This window comes from Bos grunniens, chromosome 22 (genome assembly GCF_055505025.1).
Source record: "Bos grunniens cultivar Pamir isolate PY7600 chromosome 22, Bosgru_T2T1.0, whole genome shotgun sequence".
NCBI classification, from domain to species: Eukaryota; Metazoa; Chordata; class Mammalia; order Artiodactyla; family Bovidae; genus Bos; species Bos grunniens.
Window position 1 is genome coordinate 3,463,425 of NC_141186.1, and position 17,858 is coordinate 3,481,282.

Consider the following 17,858-nt stretch of genomic DNA (forward strand, 5'->3'; position numbering starts at 1 on the left):
AGAGAATGAGTTTGGAAGTTGACCTTCCTCTGCAATTTTCTGGAAGAGTTTGAATAGGACAGGTGTTAGGTCTTCTCTAAATTTTTGGTAGAATTCAGTTGTGAAGCCATCTGGACCTGGGCTTTTGTTTGCTGGAAGATATCTGATTACAGTTTCAATTTCCGTGCTTGTGATGGGTCTGTTAAGATTTTCTATTTCTTCCTGGCTCAGTTTGGGAAAGTTGTACTTTTCTAAGAATTTGTCCATTTCTTCCACATTGTCCATTTTATTGGCATATAATTGTTGATAGTAGTCTCTTATGATCCTTTGTATTTCTGTGTTGTCTGTTGTGATCTCTCCATTTTCATTTCTAATTTTACTGATTTGATTTTTCTCCCTTTGTTTCTTGATGAGTCTGGCTAATGGTTTGTCAATTTTATTTATCCTTTCAAAGAACCAGCTTTTGGCTTTGTTGATTTTTGCTATGGTCTCTCTCTCTTTTTTTTTTTTTTTTGCATTTATTTCTGCCCTAATTTTTAAGATTTCTTTCCTTCTACTAACCCTGGGGTTCTTCATTTCTTCCTTTTCTAGTTGCTTTAGGTGTAGAGTTAGGTTATTTATTTGACTTTTTTCTTGTTTCTTGAGGTATGCCTGTATTGCTATGAACTTTCCCCTTAGGACTGCTTTTACAGTGTCCCACAGGTTTTGGGTTGTTGTGTTTTCATTTTCATTTGTTTCTGTGCAAATTTTGATTTCTTTTTTGATTTCTTCTGTGATTTGTTGGTTATTCAGCAGTGTGTTGTTCAGCCTCCATATGTTGGAATTATTAATAGTTTTTGTCCTGTAGTTGAGATCTAATCTTACTGCATTGTGGTCAGAAAAGATGCTTGGAATGATTTCAATTTTTTTGAATTTACCAAGGCTAGATTTATGGCCCAGGACGTGATTTATCCTGGAGAAGGTTCCGTGTGCGCTTGAGAAAAAGGTGAAATTCATTGTTTTGAGATGAAATGTCCTATAGATATCAGTTAGGTCTAACTGGTCTATTGTATTGTTTAAAGTTTGTGTTTCCTTGTTAATTTTCTGTTTAGTTGATCTATCCATAGGTGTGAGTGGGGTATTAAAGTCTCCCACTATTATTGTGTTATTGTTAATTTCTCCTTTCATACTTGTTAGGATTTGTCTTACATACTGTGGTGCTCCCGTGTTGCGTGCATATGTATTTATAATTGTTATATCTTCTTCTTGGATTGATCCTTTGATCATTATGTAGTGACTTTCTTTGTCTCTTTTCACAGCCTTTGTTTTAAAGTCTATTTTATCTGATATGAGTATTGCTACTCCTGCTTTCTTTTGGTCTCTATTTGCATGGAAAATCTTTTTCCAGCCCTTCACTTTCAGTCTATATGTGTCCCCTGTTTTGAGGTGGGTCTCTTGTAGACAACATATGTAGGGGTCTTGTTTTTGTATCCATTCAGCCAGTCTTTGTCTTTTGGTTGGGGCATTCAACCCACTTACATTTAAGGTAATTATTGAAAAGTATGATCCCATTGCCATTTACTTTATTGTTTTGGGTTTGAATTTATATTCCCTTTTTGTGTTTCCTGTCTAGAGAATATCCTTTAGTATTTGTTGGAGAGCTGGTTTGGTGGTGCTGAATTCTCTCAGCTTTTGCTTGTCTGAGAAGCTTTTGATTTCTCCTTCATATTTGAATGAGATCCTTGCTGGGTACAATAATGTGGGCTTTAGGTTATTTACTTTCATCACTTTAAGTATGTTTTGCCATTCCCTCCTGGCTTGAAGAGTTTCTGTTGAAAGATCAGCTGTTATCCTTATGGGAATCCCCTTGTGTGTTATTTGTTGTTTTTCCCTTGCTGCTTTTAATATTTGTTCTTTGTGTTTGATCTTTGTTAATTTGATTAATATGTGTTTTGGGGTGTTTTGCCTTGGGTTTATCCTGTTTGGGACTCTCTGGGTTTCTTGGACTTGAGTGATTATTTCCTTCCCCATTTTAGGGACGTTTTCAACTATTATCTCCTCAAGTATTTTCTCATGGTCTTTCTTTTTGTCTTCTTCTTCTGGGACTCCTATGATTCGAATGTTGTAGTGTTTAATATTGTCCTGGAGGTCTCTGAGATTGTCCTCATTTCTTTTAATTCTTTTTTCTTTTTTCCTCTCTGATTCATTTATTTCTACCATTCTATCTTCTAATTCACTAATCCTATCTTCTGCCTCTGTTATTCTACTATTTGTTGCCTCCAGAGTGTTTTTGATCTCATTTATTGCATTATTCATTATATATTGACTCTTTTATTTCTTCTAGGTCCTTGTTAAACCTTTCTTGCATGTTCTCAATCCTTGTCTCCAGGCTATTTATCTGTGATTCCATTTTGATTTCAAGATTTTGGATCAATTTCACTATCATTATTCGGAATTCTTTATCAGGTAGATTCCCTATCTTTTCCTCTTTTGTTTGGTTTGGTGGGCATTTATCTTGTTCCTTTACTTGCTGGGTATCCCTCTATCTCTTCATCTTGTTTATATTGCTGAGTTTGGGGTGTCCTTTCTGTATTCTGGCAGTTTGTGGAGTTCTCTTTATTGTGGAGTTTCCTCACTGTGTGTGGGTTTGTACAGGTGGCTTGTCAAGGTTCCTTGGTTAGGGAAGCTTGTGTCGGTGTTCTGGTGGGTGGAGCTGGATTTCTTCTCTCTGGAGTGCAATGAAGTGTCCACTAATGAGTTATGAGATGTCTATGGTTTTGTAGTAACTTTGGGCAGCCTGTATCTTGGAGGTCAGGGCTGTGTTCCTGTGTTGCTGGAGAATTTGCTTGGTATGTCTTGCCCTGGAACTTGTTGGCCCTTGTGTGGTGCTTGGTTTCAGTGTAGGTATGGAGGCGTTAATGAGCTCCTGTCAATTAATGTTCCCTGGTGTCAGGAGTTCCCTGGAGTCAGGGTTTGGACTTAAGCCTCCTGCTTCCAGTTATCGGTCTTATTTTTACAGTAGTCTCAAAACGTCTCCTTCTATACAGCACCATTGATAAAACATCTCCTTTTGAAGACAATGGGTTGCTTTTCTGGGTGCCTCATGTCCTTTGCCGGCATTCAGAAGTTGTTTTGTGGAATTTACTTGGCGTTTAAATGTTCTTTTGATGAATTTGTGGGGGAGAAAGTGGTCTCCCCGTCCTATTCCTCTGCCATCTTAGCTCCTCCTCTCCTTTTTGAGAACAGTCTGGTATTGCCATCAGAAACTCACTTTTGAAGTTGTGTCTTGGTTGAAATATTTCTTTAAAACCAGGCAGACTCTTCTGGAAGGTCCTGGTTGAGCAGCCCTCTGTCAGCACACCATCCTCACTTGGAGAGTTCTGTCTAGTCAAGGATACTGTTTATACATAACGGCCTTCCTTGGGGAACCCTGCCGCTCTGCCTGAATGTTAAACAAAAACCCCTTCGTTCAGGACCCAGTCCACCAGTGAATTAGCTACAGGAAGGAAGAAATTGACTAGTCCCCTCCCCAAGGTTGGGCTTCCCTCACAGCTCAGTTTTATGTAAAGAATGTGCCTGCATTACAGGAGACCCCGGTTCAATTCCTGGGTCAGGAAGATCCGTTAGAAAAGGGATAGGCTACCTACTCCAGTATTCTTGGGCTTCCCTGTGGCTCAGCTGGTAAAGAATCTGCCTGCAGTGCAGGAGACCTGGGTTTGATCCCTGGGTTGGGAAGATCCCCTGGAGAAGGGAAAGGCTACCCACTCTAGTATTCTGGCCTAGAGAATTCCATGGACTATATAGTCCATGGGGTCGCAAAGAGTTGGACACAACTGAGTGACTTTCACTTTCCCTGAAGTTGGCCATTTTAGGAGACATTTGCAAGATTAATGGCCTTTTTACTTTACTTCCTCACCTCCCGCCTCTTGTTTTCTAAAAGAAACTGGCATCCAGACCCTGATAAGATGGTTAAGGCATTAGCCTACCCTCTTCTCTGTCAGCCAGGTTTCCGAATAGAGTCATATTCCCTGCCTCTACACCTCATCTCTTGGATTTATTGACCTTTTATGCAGCAAGCAAATTGAGCTTGGACTTGGTAACATATGAATTGAAACTGGTATAATATTGTAAATCAACTAGACTTCAGTAAAAAAATAAAGATAAAAAAATAGTCAGCCATATTAAGATTAGAAGTCCTTAGAAATGTGAATGGGGCTTCCCAGGTGTAGCTCAGCTGGTAAAGAATCTGTCTGCAATGTGGGAGTCTTGAGTTCGATCCCTGGGTTGGGAAGATCCCCTGGAGAAGGGAAAGGCCACCCTCTCCAGTATTCTGGCCTGGAGAATTCCATGGACTGTATAGCCCATGGGGTCACAGAGAGTGGGGCACAACTGAAGAAGCCACGCTCAGTTTCTCTTTTTCGCAAATGTGAGTAGCATCAGTTGAAGTACTGCTGCTTAGTGTTAGCTGTGAGGGAAATACTGAAAAGTGGTAGAGCGAGAGGGGAATAAATCAAAAACACTGTCAAAAGAAATTTTCTTGTCCTGAAGCAATAGTCTTTCTAGAGATCTTGTCCCAGGAAATCAGTCTTTTCTCATTCAGTTCAGTTCAGTTCAGTCCAGTCGCTCAGTCGTGTCCGACTCTTTGTGACCCCATGAATTGCAGCACGCCAGGCCTCCCTGTCCATCACCAACTCCAAGAGTTCACTCAGGCTCACGTCCATCGAGTCAGTGATGCCATCCAGCCATCTCATCCTTTGTCATCCCCTTCTCCTCCTGCCCCCAATCCCTCCCAGCATCAGTCTTTTCCAATGAGTCAACTCTTTGCATGAGGTGGCCAAAGTACTGGAGTTCCAGCTTTAGCATCAGTCCTTCCAAAGAACACCCAGGACTGATCTCTTTTAGGATGGACTCCTTGCAGTCCAAGGGACTCTCAAGAGTCTTCTCCAACACCACAGTTCAAAAGCATCAATTCTTCGGCGCTCAGCTTTCTTCACAGTCCAACTCTCACATCCATGTGAAAGTGAGAAATAATTGCTCTTTCTATTTAATAAGTTAGAGCAGAAAGACGTCTCAGGGTTATATAAGAAATAAGCCATGAATAATACACTATTTTTCTGGAAGGCTAAGGGTGGAGCGGAAGGAGCCAAGCACAGGGAAACTCATTTCCAAATGGGAAAATGTGGTCTTGAGAGTAGGTGCAAGAAACGGGCAAGAAGGCAGGAAACCAGGAGGAAATGAAACTTGGCTTGAGGCAAATGGAACTGGTCTGGAAGCAGAGGAAGAAGAGGGGGGTGAAAGGAAAGGGAGTGGAGGACACAGAGAGAGAACCAGGAGAGCAGACTGCCTCTCAGACCAGCCATGCGCCTGTCCTGTTCCAAGCAGAGCGGATGGACTACACTCAGGGGTCTTCCCTCGTCCTCTGTACATTCTAGGCATGTGGGAGCGGCCTGCTTAGGGTGTAGGTTTGGTTCAAAGGTGGCTGAAGGCTAATGATCCAGGAGTGATCTCTAGATTTAACAACTTAGGATTTTCTGACTTTTATCATCTCTGTAATAGGGAAGGATTGATGATGAAAAGCAAAGCAACACTTCTATTTTATGCTTCCAATTAACTGAGAAACATACTGTACTTGCTTAGTAATCTGTATGTAATGTGATTTGATGATGTGCAATTAGCACTTGTATCTCCAAAATCTTGTTACTGTCATGCACACATTGTTTAGAAGAGGAGTCCCCAAATTCATGTTGACTCACTGAACCACCAGCTTCCTAAAGTGGCATGGAGATGAAATAGGAAATGGACTAAGGTCCTGGAAGGAAGCGCTACATGTGATGTCCCCAGTAAGTCACATGTTGCTTAATTCATATAGGTTATGAGCTCAGTGTTGGCATTTGATTTATTGGATTGGGTAAGGTAGAGACTCACCCTCTCTTAGTTCCAGCAAAGTAAAGATGCTTTAATAGACTGGCACCCATAAGGAGGTACTGAAATGCTTCACAGGGTTTTGGTAAAAATGAAATGAGTTCTCTCAGTGGCATATTATGGTGTAGGGAGGACCCGAGGTGAACAAGGGAAGGAAGGGCAGGGTGATGGTGAAGAGCCAGGTGACTCCTTCTGAGCCAACTGTAGGGTGAGTTACTGACGATGCTGGGTTAGGAAAGCAGGAAGAGAGGATCGGCAGGCAGACAAAATACGGTGCTGACCAAAGACTCTTTTCTGTAGCTCAGAATGCTGACCCCACAGTTTCTTGGAAGTTGAATGGGTCTTCTAGGTAAAATGAAGGAAACAGCATAAACCTCCTCTCAACTTGATAATGAGAGTGCCTTTTAAGAAGAACTTTCAGTGGAGTTTAGAATGACTAAAATAATCTATTAATGATTCCTATAATTTTATCTTTGCCAATGTTATTTTAATAGAAAACCCATTTAAAAAAAATTTGGCATGTATTTATTTGTTTAATTGGAGTATAATTGCTTTACAATGTTGTATTATTAATAGTCTTCACTGATGAGTGAATCAGCTATACGTGTATATATATCCCTCCCTCCAGAGCCTCCCTCCCACCCCCTCATCTCAGCCCTCTAGGTCATCACAGAGACAGAGCACCAAGCTGAGCTCCCTGGGCCATAGCAACTTCCCCTACCTATTTTACAGATGGGAGTGTATATATTAACATGTGAGTGCTTCTCTCTCAGCTTGTCCCACTCTGTCCTTCCCCCACTGTGTTTGTAAGTCCGTTCTCTATGTCTGTGTCTCTATTCCCGTCTTGCAAATAGGTTCATCAGTCTTAACAGCAGCAAACAGCTCATTCTCACCGATGGCTAGCAGTAGCTAACTGTACTGTAGGGCTCTTTTCCTTGAAGGAACGGACAACATTAGAGAAGGAGCACAGAAGCCGTTAGAGGATATGCTGATGTCATAAAGCATCTTCTGGTAAGCAGCTGCCACCAGCAGCAGCACCCGTGATCAAGGCTCCGCTCGCTGCCCGAGTCCTCCAGCCCCTTGAATTTGCAGGAGCTGCATCTCATCCTCCTGTTAGCTTCAGGACAGGTTGGTCCTAATAGTATTCTGACAAAGGTCAATAAGTATCTCAAATAATGTTGTGTTATATCCAGCACATTAAAAGAAAAAGCCAGAAGCAGTTACTGAATTGTTTTCATCTGGCAAATAATGGAGATTGGTTTTTGACCTGTCGTTATGCCCAGAAATAGTTAATCCCATTATTGTGGAGAAAATGAAGCTATTAGCCTTATTTATAGAAGGATATTTTAAAAGACTGAACAATTGGGGCCAGAGAACACTTTCTCAGGCTTTTAAACACAATTAGATTTTCAACTAAGAAGCTGAGAATGAAAATTGCTCTTCGAAATGTAACTTGAACATGTTATTTTGTATATCATTATCTGTACGGGAACAATTATAAGAACCATATATTTTGAAGCCAGATAATTTTCCTGAATTGTGTGCCTTTTTTAACCCATTCAACTAGACATTCGGAGACCCCCGAGTCTTATTCTGGTGTCGTTTGTCAGAATTATATCAAAAGCTTAGTATGCATGCACTCATGTTATCACTTGGGGTAATAACTTCAAGCCCTAAATGAAATAAACACATATCGTTGTAATTTATATGTTCACCTCTTTAGTTTGTTTTTTCCCCACTGTTCTTTACCATTATCAGTAAACAAAGTGGTGCAGGACTTTGAACAGTCTAAGAGGATGTTAGAATCATTTTTGACATTTCAGGGCTTGACACACTTGACTAATGATGTCCTTGATGACACAGGATGTGTTTTGCTGCTTGAAAGCTCTAATGTACTTAAAATTGATGGAAAGAACTAATCTCCTTGGGGTGACAAGTCAGTTTATAGTGAGTTAGTTGCACACTCAAACTCTGTTTTCAAGACAAGCCGGGATTTTATTTTCCTGCGCAGAATAGTGAATGCATGATTGGATCCCCTAGGTACTGAAGGCTTTCCTCCTGGTGTACAGGGTATTTTGTTTCTGGGTGCATTTCTCAGAGTAACTACGTGCGGTTCAGCATTGTTTCTCAGCGGGGATGAGGTCACCTGTCTCTACTGTGAATGGCCTGGCGTGTGCATCAGAGATTTGTTGAAAGGCTATGCAATGCTGATTCTTGACTCCTTCCCTGCCCCCTGATGCTGAGTTACTGTAAGGCCACCATACATATTTTTGGCCTTAATATTCAAGTCCTTTGTCCCATTAACTGAGCCATAGCATCTGTCTCCTCGCTTTTCCTGCCGCACTTCAATCTCTAGAAAATTTGCAGCTGTCTTTGCTGTGATTTCTTCCCCACTGATTCTGACCTCCTGAAATGCTTCTGTCCTCCCAAATCCAGTACACCCACAAGTCCTACCCTTTCTCTGAAGCCTTCCCTGACCACCTTGGCTGAACTAAAACTGTGTTCTCAGCACCCGGACTGTCTTGTCCTGTTGTTTCTCTGTTCTGTTGTAATCCAAGTTTGCACTTCTGAGCTTCTCAAAGGCAGGTTCCTACCACAATTGTGTACATCACTTCCTTATCCAGTGCGTATTTATTTATAGTTGAAGCAGTTGGGCAAATTGAAAATTATTAATCTGAGTCCATCTCTTTACCTTTATGTGAGCCTGATACCCTAAACCAGAAGATTATAAGCTTGTTGAGGACAGGGACCATGGTAAAGTAAAGTGAAGTTGCTCGGTCGTGTCCGACTCTTTGAGACCCTATCGACTGTAGCCTACCAGGCTCCATCCATGGGATTTTCCAGGCAAGAATACTGGGGTGGGTTGCCATTTCCTTCTCCAGGGGATCTTCTCGACCCAGGGATCAAACCCGGGTCTCTCGCATTGCAGGCAGACGCTTTACCGTCTGAGCCACCATTCTTCAGCATCCAGATGCTATCATGCTGTAGGCACTCCACACTGTGTGTTGAACTAAGCTGAATTATCTCTAGTACCTGGATATACATGCCTGTTTTAAAGATATTGAGAAAAAGTCATATTTCACATGCCTATGAAAAGGCTATGGAAAGATATTTCATAGCCTTCCTTGATGACTTGGCTTCTGAACATTATTTTTGTGTTACTGAAGCTGTCCTAGCTGAGATGGCTTCTGTTTTGGCATCGGCAAAACCTTAGGCTATTGATGGTGGGTTGACTTAATCACCCATTCTAATGAGAGTTGCATTATTCATGTACACAGCCTCCCAGCTTAATTTAAATATTTTAAAATAAAATGACAAATATCCCAAGATACTTTAAATCCTATGAAAGGGGCAGATCCAACTGAGAGCTGCAACCATGGCTCTTACGATGAAATCTTCACATGGACGTGTGCAGCTGCCTTTCCACATTTCTGAGTCTGACTCTCAGCTTTATCCAGAGAATGCTAGACTCACTGGCCAAAAGAGAATAAATGTGAAGTCATTTGACTGATCAGCCTGACAGTATTTCTCTACATTGAGTGGTAGATACCCAGCCTGCATCCCCCCTCTGGTGATGGTCCCAACATTTACTGTCCAGGGCCTGTTTGGAACATGATGTTGGTGGTGGCTTATGAACAGTGTTGTGACATGGTGTTAAAACTCATAAAATGTGATTTTTCATTTGCCCTGCCATGGTCAGGGACATTCCATACATCTCTGAGAATAAATCCACCAAGAACAGACGCACCCTCAAATATCAAGGTGACAAGATGTTCATTTCCGTTGTCCTTTAAGTGTAAGTATGATGTAAATACTGAGGAAAATGTACTGTTATTAAAATTCTGTGGAAGGAGAGCAGGGGTGGGGAACACGTAGCCTCTTCCTCCCCATCCCCCACAGCCATATCCTCGCTGGTCTTCACCACCTACAGAGACACTTAAGCCTCAGACCTGAGAAATTTGTTGGACACAGTATGTAGCCTGGATTGCACACTCAAGTAAACACACTCTGTGTGTTCCCCAAAAGGCCAATATTTATATATCAAGCTCACCAAGTTAAATTTACTTTCCCGCATTAAGCCTGCATGATGAATGGCTTTATCTTGCCTATTACTGCCTGTTAAGTCATAAATCCCCAGGCAGGAGAAAGAGAAAAAATGACTTCTATGAAGAAAACCACTGTGGGACAGACTATTACCATTTAAGATGGTTACACAGAACCACATTTGCTAACAATAATATGCAAAAGACCTGGGAAAAGCCATTTACTCTTATTTTTCTTCCATTTCGATTTCTGTTGCTAACAACAACCAAAAAGGAATGTTGATACAGGAAGAGATATTCTAATGACTAACCCAATATTTCCATTTCCTTATTTTATTACCTCCATTATGCAGTATTCCTGGAACCAATTTCACTTATTTTCTTATTTGTTAGATGAGTAAAGGGATGACTGAATAAGTGTGAGCCACAGTGCCGCTGTGTTCCAGTAGGGAGGCCCTTCTGCTGACAGGAGGCCCTGCCTGCTGCTCAGGGTTTAGGACACTCCCCGTTTCTCAGAGGCTCCCTGCCGCGGTGGGCGGGGCTCCCTCTAGACCACACTTCCCTACAGGTCTGTATTTTGTTCAGGTAGCTATTTTAATCTGCTTTCTACTCAAGGTATTTAAGTAGTGTTAGTGGTCGCTAGAAAGGACCTATGGAAACAACCTAAGTGTCCTTTGGCAGATGAATGGATAAAGATATATCCCACCCGTAAAAAAGAGTGAGGTAATGCCATTTGCAGCAACATGAATGGGCCTAGAGATGATCATGCTAAGTCAGAAACAGACAGTCACCAAATGATACCAGTTCTGTGTGAAATTTAAAGTATGACAGAAATGAACTTATCCATGAAATAGAAACGGACTCACAGACAGAGAGAACAGACTTCCGGTTACCGAGAAGGAGGGGTGTGCGAGAGGGATTGTTTGGGAATTTGAGTTAGCAGATGCCAACTATTATACATAGCATGGACAAAGAGCAAGGTCCTGCTGTATAGCAGAGGGAACTATACTGCATGTCCTGTGATAAACCATAATGGGAAAGAATATGCGAAAGAATATATAGCTGTATAACTGCGTCGCTTTGCTGTTATAGCAGAAATTAACAGAACATTGCAAATCAACTATACTTTAATACATTTGCAAAGAACACCAAGACGGTGTTTTTTATGCCTCTTTGTATTCCACAGTGTGGAGCACAGTGCATTTAGAAGGTAGGTTAGCACCAGGTGACCATATAATTTATAGACCAAACCAGACAGATTGAGAGCAAAGGAGTAGTATTAGAAATTACGCTGGACAGCAGGTATAAGCCTTGACCCTCCTGGGCAAACCAGATGTCTGGGCTTCTTAGGAAGCACAAATAACTGTGGTTTAAATAAGACTGAAATGTGAGGGACTTCCCTGGTGGCTCAGTGGATAAGAATCCACCTGTCAATGCAGGGGACATGGTTTGATCCCGGGTCCAGGAAGAGTCCACATGCTGCGGAGCAACGGAGTCTGTGCCGTAGCTGTCGCGCCTGTGCTCCAGAGCATGGGAGCTGCGACTGCTGAGCCTCCCTGCCACAGCCACCGCAGCCTGTGCACCCTAGAGCCACAATAAGAGAAGCCACCACAATGAGGAGCCTGCACGCCTCGAAGAAGAGTGGCCCCACTTGCTGTGGCGAGAGAAAGTCTGTGCCTAACAACAAGGGCTCAGTGCAACCAAAAATAAGTAAATAAATAAAAATTATATATACATATATAAAGATTGAAATGTGAATGAGATTGTGCAGAGGTCACTGTGTTTGGTTCTGTTTTCTGATACCTAAGAACAGACTTTGGTGGAATATTTTGAATCCATGGTTCTTAGTATTTCTATTAGAGTTACACACTGAAGGACAAGCGAATAAACATGGAAAGCAAATTTTTGGGTTGTTCAGACTCCAGCCTGGCAGGTGAGAATACAAATAAGATGTGTGGTTTCTGTTGTGTTGGGTTACACTGTATACCGGCTGCCCTCAGGAAATAATTGTTTATAGCTTAACATGATGGCTGTGTGCATGTCTGTCTCTGTAACGAGATGAAGAACAACTTCCCAGCAGAAAGTGCTTGTTATTTATGTTTTTTAGAATATTTATTTACTTACGGATGCACTGGGTCTTCATTACTCTGCAGGCTTTTCTCTAGTTGCGATGTGTGGACTTGTCATGGCGGTAGCTCCTCCTGTTGCGGAGCACAGGCTGGAGGGTGCGGAGGCTTCAGTAGCTGTGGCTTGCCACCTCTAGAGCACAGGCTTCGTGGTGCTGGCACGTGGGCTTAGTTACCCCATGGCACTCGGAACCTTCCCAGGCCAGGAGCTGGACCTGTGTTCCCCGCATTGGCAGGTGGATGCTTAATCACTGGCCCACCAGTGATGTCCCTGTTATTTATGTTTGTGTCTCTTACAACATATGTTGTACAACAGTGAAACACTGCGCTGGGAAATTGTGTGGAATTTTGGAAGATTTTACTAGTTCAATCTATGCTCAGTAAAGCTTCTTCTATAAAATTCTTGACTGATGGAACTCTCCACTCAGGAGAAACTTACAAAAGAAGCCATCCAATTTTTTAATTGCTCTATGTATGGGAAAACATCTCTTTAACTTGAATGAAAACTACACCTTGTTATAGCTATGATTTGATCTAACATGTTTCTTGAATGCTTACCAATACACGGCATGATGAATCCATCTACTAATCTTCACTTGCCCTTCTGAATCTACCGAGAATAAACCTTATCCCCTTCTTTTCAAGTAGCTGAAGTCTGCTGTCATGGGCTACTGAGTTTGCTTTTATAAAGCCTTGGCTTTACCAGGGCTTCAGATTCTTTCTCCTAAGACTTACTTTCTAGGCTTAATTGCCAATCTGTTCATCTTTGAAATTATCTCCCTTTGAAAGTCTTTCTTAAAAAAGGATACCCTCACACCAGTCAGAATGGCCATCATTAAAAAGTCTACAATCAGTAACTTTGGGAGAGAATGTGGAGAAAAGGGAACACTCCTACGCTGGTGGTGGGAATGTAAATTGGTGTAGCTGCTATGGAGAATAGTATGGAGGTTTCTTTAAAAAATCTACAAATAGAGCTACCATATGATCCTGCAATTCCACTCCTGGACATTTATCCAGAGAAAACTATAATTTGAAAATATTCATGCATCCTGGTGTTTATTGCAGCACTATTTACAATAGCCTGGACATGGAAGCAACCTTAATGACCATCAACAGAAGAATGGATAAAGAAGGTGTGGTACATATATACAATGGAATATTACTCAGACATAAAAAGAATAAAATAATGCCATTTGCAGCAATATGAATGGACCTGGAGATTATCATACTAAATAAGTCATAGGAAGACAAATGTCTTATGATATCACTTGTATGTGGAATCCAAAATATTACATAAGTGAATTTATTTAGAAAAGAGAAACAGACTCATAGAAATAGAAAGCAGAGAGTTACCAAAGGGGGATGTAGCAGGGAGAGATAAATTAGGAGTTTGGGATCAATATATACATGATTATATATAAAATAGATATAGGACCTGCTGTATAGCACAGGGAACTCCACTTAATGTTTCATAATATTTTATAAAGGGTAAAGAATCTGAAAAAGAATATATATATATGTGTGTGTGTGTGTGTATATATATATATAACTGAATCAATTTGTTGTATACCTGAAACTAACACATTGTAAATCAACTATACTTCAATCAAAAAAATAATTTAAAGGGTCACGCCATTCAGAGCAAAATCTGCCGGGTGAGGTCTGAGCAATGCTCTTGATAGCAGTTTATTGCCAAGGCTGCCATCCAGCTGTGCAGGCTGCAAACTGCGCGATGATGCTGCCAAAGGTGGTGGAGGGAGGCCAAGCTCCAGCCTGCGTTCCCCTCTCAGTCATGTGCTCTGGCTGTGGGCTGCATCCTTACAGAAGCAGCACCTCCATTTTATCAACAGGAAGACATGGTATGGCCTGCCAATACCAACTCTGACCCCTTCTTACCTTGCCCACCTTCTATACTCTGTACATCTTTAAAATACTGCCTAAAATTTCCTACTGTGTTTGGGCAAGCATATCATTCAAGCATCATTTTGACCTTGTGGCTACTGAAAGTCCCTGGGTCTCTTCATGGGAGCTTCTGTTCAGCCAGATTCCTTCTTTTGTATCGGATACTGATATATGTCATTGAAAAGGATAAAAACTTTCTGCAACTTATACAGACTTTCTTCCACATTGATCTGAAGTCATTAATCAACACTCTTTGGGAATATTGTTTTCAACCAACAGTTAATCCATCTCATTCCTAGTCATTTCTCCATCTTTTTTAAAAGGATATCTTGAAATGGTAAAATCTTTCGCTGAGCTTGTCATTTCATGTCCCTGAATCAGCCAGATTTGGTAACCTTATCTAGGTAAACAGATATTAATTCTTGGCAATCATGTGTTCTTTTGAAACAGCCACAGTTTATTTAATATACATTAGAGCTTTTTAAATTTATTTTTTATTGAAGTATAGTTGATCTCTCCCTTCCTGGTAGCTCAGATGGTAAAGAATCTGCCTGCAATGAAGGAGACCTGGGTTCAATCCCTGAATTGGGATGATCCCCTGGAGAAAGGAATAGCAACCCATTCCAGTATTCTTGCCTGGAGAATTCCATGGACAGGCCACGGGGTCGCAAAGAGTCAGACAGGACTGAGCGACTAACACTTTCACTTTTCACTTTCACTTCACATAGTTTATTTACATTGTTGTGTTAATTTCTGCTTACAGGAAAGTGACTCAGTTATACAGAAATATATATATATATACACACACACACACACACACATTCTTTTTTATATTCTTTTCCATTCTGGTTTATTATAGGATATTGAACAGAGTTCCCTGTGCTACACAGTAGTACCTTGGTATTTATCCACTTTATATGTAGTAGTTTGAGGTTAGTAGATGCATATTAGAATTTAATTAAGGCTTTATATCAAGCTCACCAGTTTCTGGAGTCTGTTTTACCCCTTCATTGCTCACCCCACTCCTTTTGTAAATCAGGATATTTCTTGCTGGGCATCTGGCATCTCTCTCTTTCCTCTTACTCTTCAGGGTGACATCTGTGAAGCTGACTGCCCACTCATTCATTTGTCCACCTATCCCTGTTAACTCCTCTTCTGGGGCATTACACAACCAGAGGAAGAAGTCTGGAGGGCCCTGAGGGCGCATTCCCCAGAGATTCCCAAGAGAACGGGCATGGAGTCTCAGAGTTACCGGGCAGAGGAAAGGGACAAGCAACAAAGAAGGTGCTTTACCTCACATAAGTGTTGGGGTTGGTCAGGATGCTGACTTCCGGGGTTTGTGGGGAACCCACCTCTTCCCACCTGTGGCTTCTGCTCTTTGAAGGGTCCGCAAAAGCTGACTCCACTTAAACACGGTGTTTTACTCCACGAGGAAGCGAGCACCTCCCAGTCTCCAGAAGTTCAAGACGAGTGTCATCGGTGCTGTGAGAACTTGAGATCAGAAAGGACTCGTCACATCTGAGAAGAACCAGCTCATTCAGAGCTGGCCTATTAGTGTAAGAAATACCACTTTCTACTCACCCTCTCTGCATGAGAACATCCGACATCTTCATCTGCACAAGTTACTTAACTTGCTACTGACCAGGGGATTTTTTTAGGAACTAGCACCTATGGCTGGAGGTTTATATTTTGGCTGGCCAAAAATTAGTTCTGGTATTTCACTAACAGTTTGCAGATCATTGCTTTCAATAGTTACCCCGGACGCACCTGTAAAGTCTTCTAATTTTCGTGAAATGTTGTCCTCAATCCACTCTTCTGTAGAAGCAAAGGAACATTCTCCAGCACTGTGAGTTTCATTCTCACTTTCTGTGTCAGAATCAGTCACTAAAGTTTGTTGTCTTTTTGTTGGTCTAATATTCACATCATCTGAGTCAGAACTATATTCTGAAGAGCTATCATCTTCTGAGACACTAGTATATATGTTGCTTGAACAATCTGAGAAAGCCTACATAAAACTCACCAAAAAATTCTTCTCTCAAAAATTTTGCGATGAATCACTTTTGAAAATTTTATGTTTATAATATGCACAGGGGTTGGAAAGAAAGACCTAAGAGAGCAAAACGTGAATGATAACAACAATCATAAGTTGTGTAATGAATCCTCAATCAATTTTAAGCCCTACCAACTTTGCATCAGATCAGATCAGATCAGATCAGTCGCTCAGTGGTGTCCGACTCTTCGCGACCCCATGAATCACAGCACGCCAGGCCTCCCTGTCCATCACCAACTCCCGGAGTTCACAGAGACTCATGTCCATCGAGTCAATGATGCCATCCAGCCATCTCATCCTCTGTCGTCCCCTTCTCCTCTTGCCCCCAATCCCTCCCAGCATCAGAGTCTTTTCCAATGAGTCAACTCTTCGCATGAGGTGGCCAAAGTACTGGAGTTTCAGCTTTAGCATCATTCCTTCCAAAGAAATCCCAGGGCTAATCTCCTTCAGAATGGACTGGTTGGATCTCCTTGCAGTCCAAGGGACTCTCAAGAGTCTTCTCCAACACCACAGTTCAAAAGCATCAATTCTTCGGCGCTCAGCCTTCTTCACAGTCCAACTCTCACATCCATACATGACCACAGGAAAAACCATAGCCTTGACTAGATGAACTTTGCATAGGAATGTTAATTGTATCACTCTCTAAAAATGTACTGATACATCTCTGGTCGATAATGTTTGGATAAAAAATACTTATTAATGTGTTATTAGTGATTAGAAAAGCACACTTTATCAGAGAGGAAGACTAAGCAGGCTGTACAGTAGGATATGTGAGACTTTGTGACAATAACTAAAGACCCTCAAACTAAGTGGCTTGGTGGCGGTTGAGTTGCTAAGTCATGTCTGACTCTTGCAACCCCATGGACTGTAACCTGCCAAGCTCCTCTGTTCATGGGATTCTCCAGGCAAGAATACTGGAGTGGGTTGCCATTTCCTTCTCCAGGGGATCTTCCTGACCCATCAAACCCAGATCTCCTGCATTGCAGGCAGATTCTTTGCTGACTGAGGTATGAGGGAAGCCCTTAAGTGGCTTAAAATAAGCTTAATTTTTTCCCACCTTCTGTGTTCACTGAAGCCTGGTTGAAGGGCTCTTCTCCACTGCATGCTTGTTCCTCCTGTGAGACTCAGGTGATAGAAAATCTGCTCTCTGGAATAGCAGTGCTTGCTGGTACTAAGTGTGACTGTCCCTTAAAGCCCTGCTCTGATAGTTTGCATCTGTCAATTCCATTACTTCTACATTAATAAGAACACCTTTCCAGTTGATCATTTGGCCATCCATGCACATTTCAGTCCTCTCTCTTTCCAGACACATCGTGGGGTTCTACTTCCGCCCATGTGAAGGTCCATGTGACTTGCTTTTGCCATTTAATGAGGAACGTGTGATGTGTAACTTCAGAGCAGGGCTTTAAGGGACAGTCATATTTCAAGTGATGCCAGATTAGAATCTCCAAATTCTAGAATTAAGAAAAAATGCTTTCCAGAAAAAATGCTTTCCAAAAAAAATAAAGAGTAGTCTGTCATGATGATCAAATACAGTTCTTAGAAGATTGTATAATGATTATTTCACAACACAGAACAAAAATACAAAGAAATGAATATACTGAATGAAAATATGAGATGAAGAAGGTAGTTCCAAGACATTAATTTGCAAATAAAAAATTTCTAGGAGAAGGAAGGAATATATGGAGGAGAAATAATGATTTTTTTTTAAGTTACCTTCAGATAAAGAAAATGTTTGAAAAATATGGTCCATGTCCAGCCTAGTTTCATGAAAAAACAAAAGTATGTGTATACACATCCATACAGATTTCCACACATGTATATGCTCACACTCACATATATCTACACCTGTTTATA

At 41.4% G+C, this 17,858-nt stretch overlaps 1 protein-coding gene across 2 annotated transcripts in view; it reads left to right on the top strand.

Annotated features, from left to right (window-relative positions):
• LOC147347933 (uncharacterized) overlaps positions 1 to 17,858 on the top strand; it is a 214,249-nt gene that overhangs the window by 173,125 nt on the left and 23,266 nt on the right. The window lies entirely within an intron of this gene.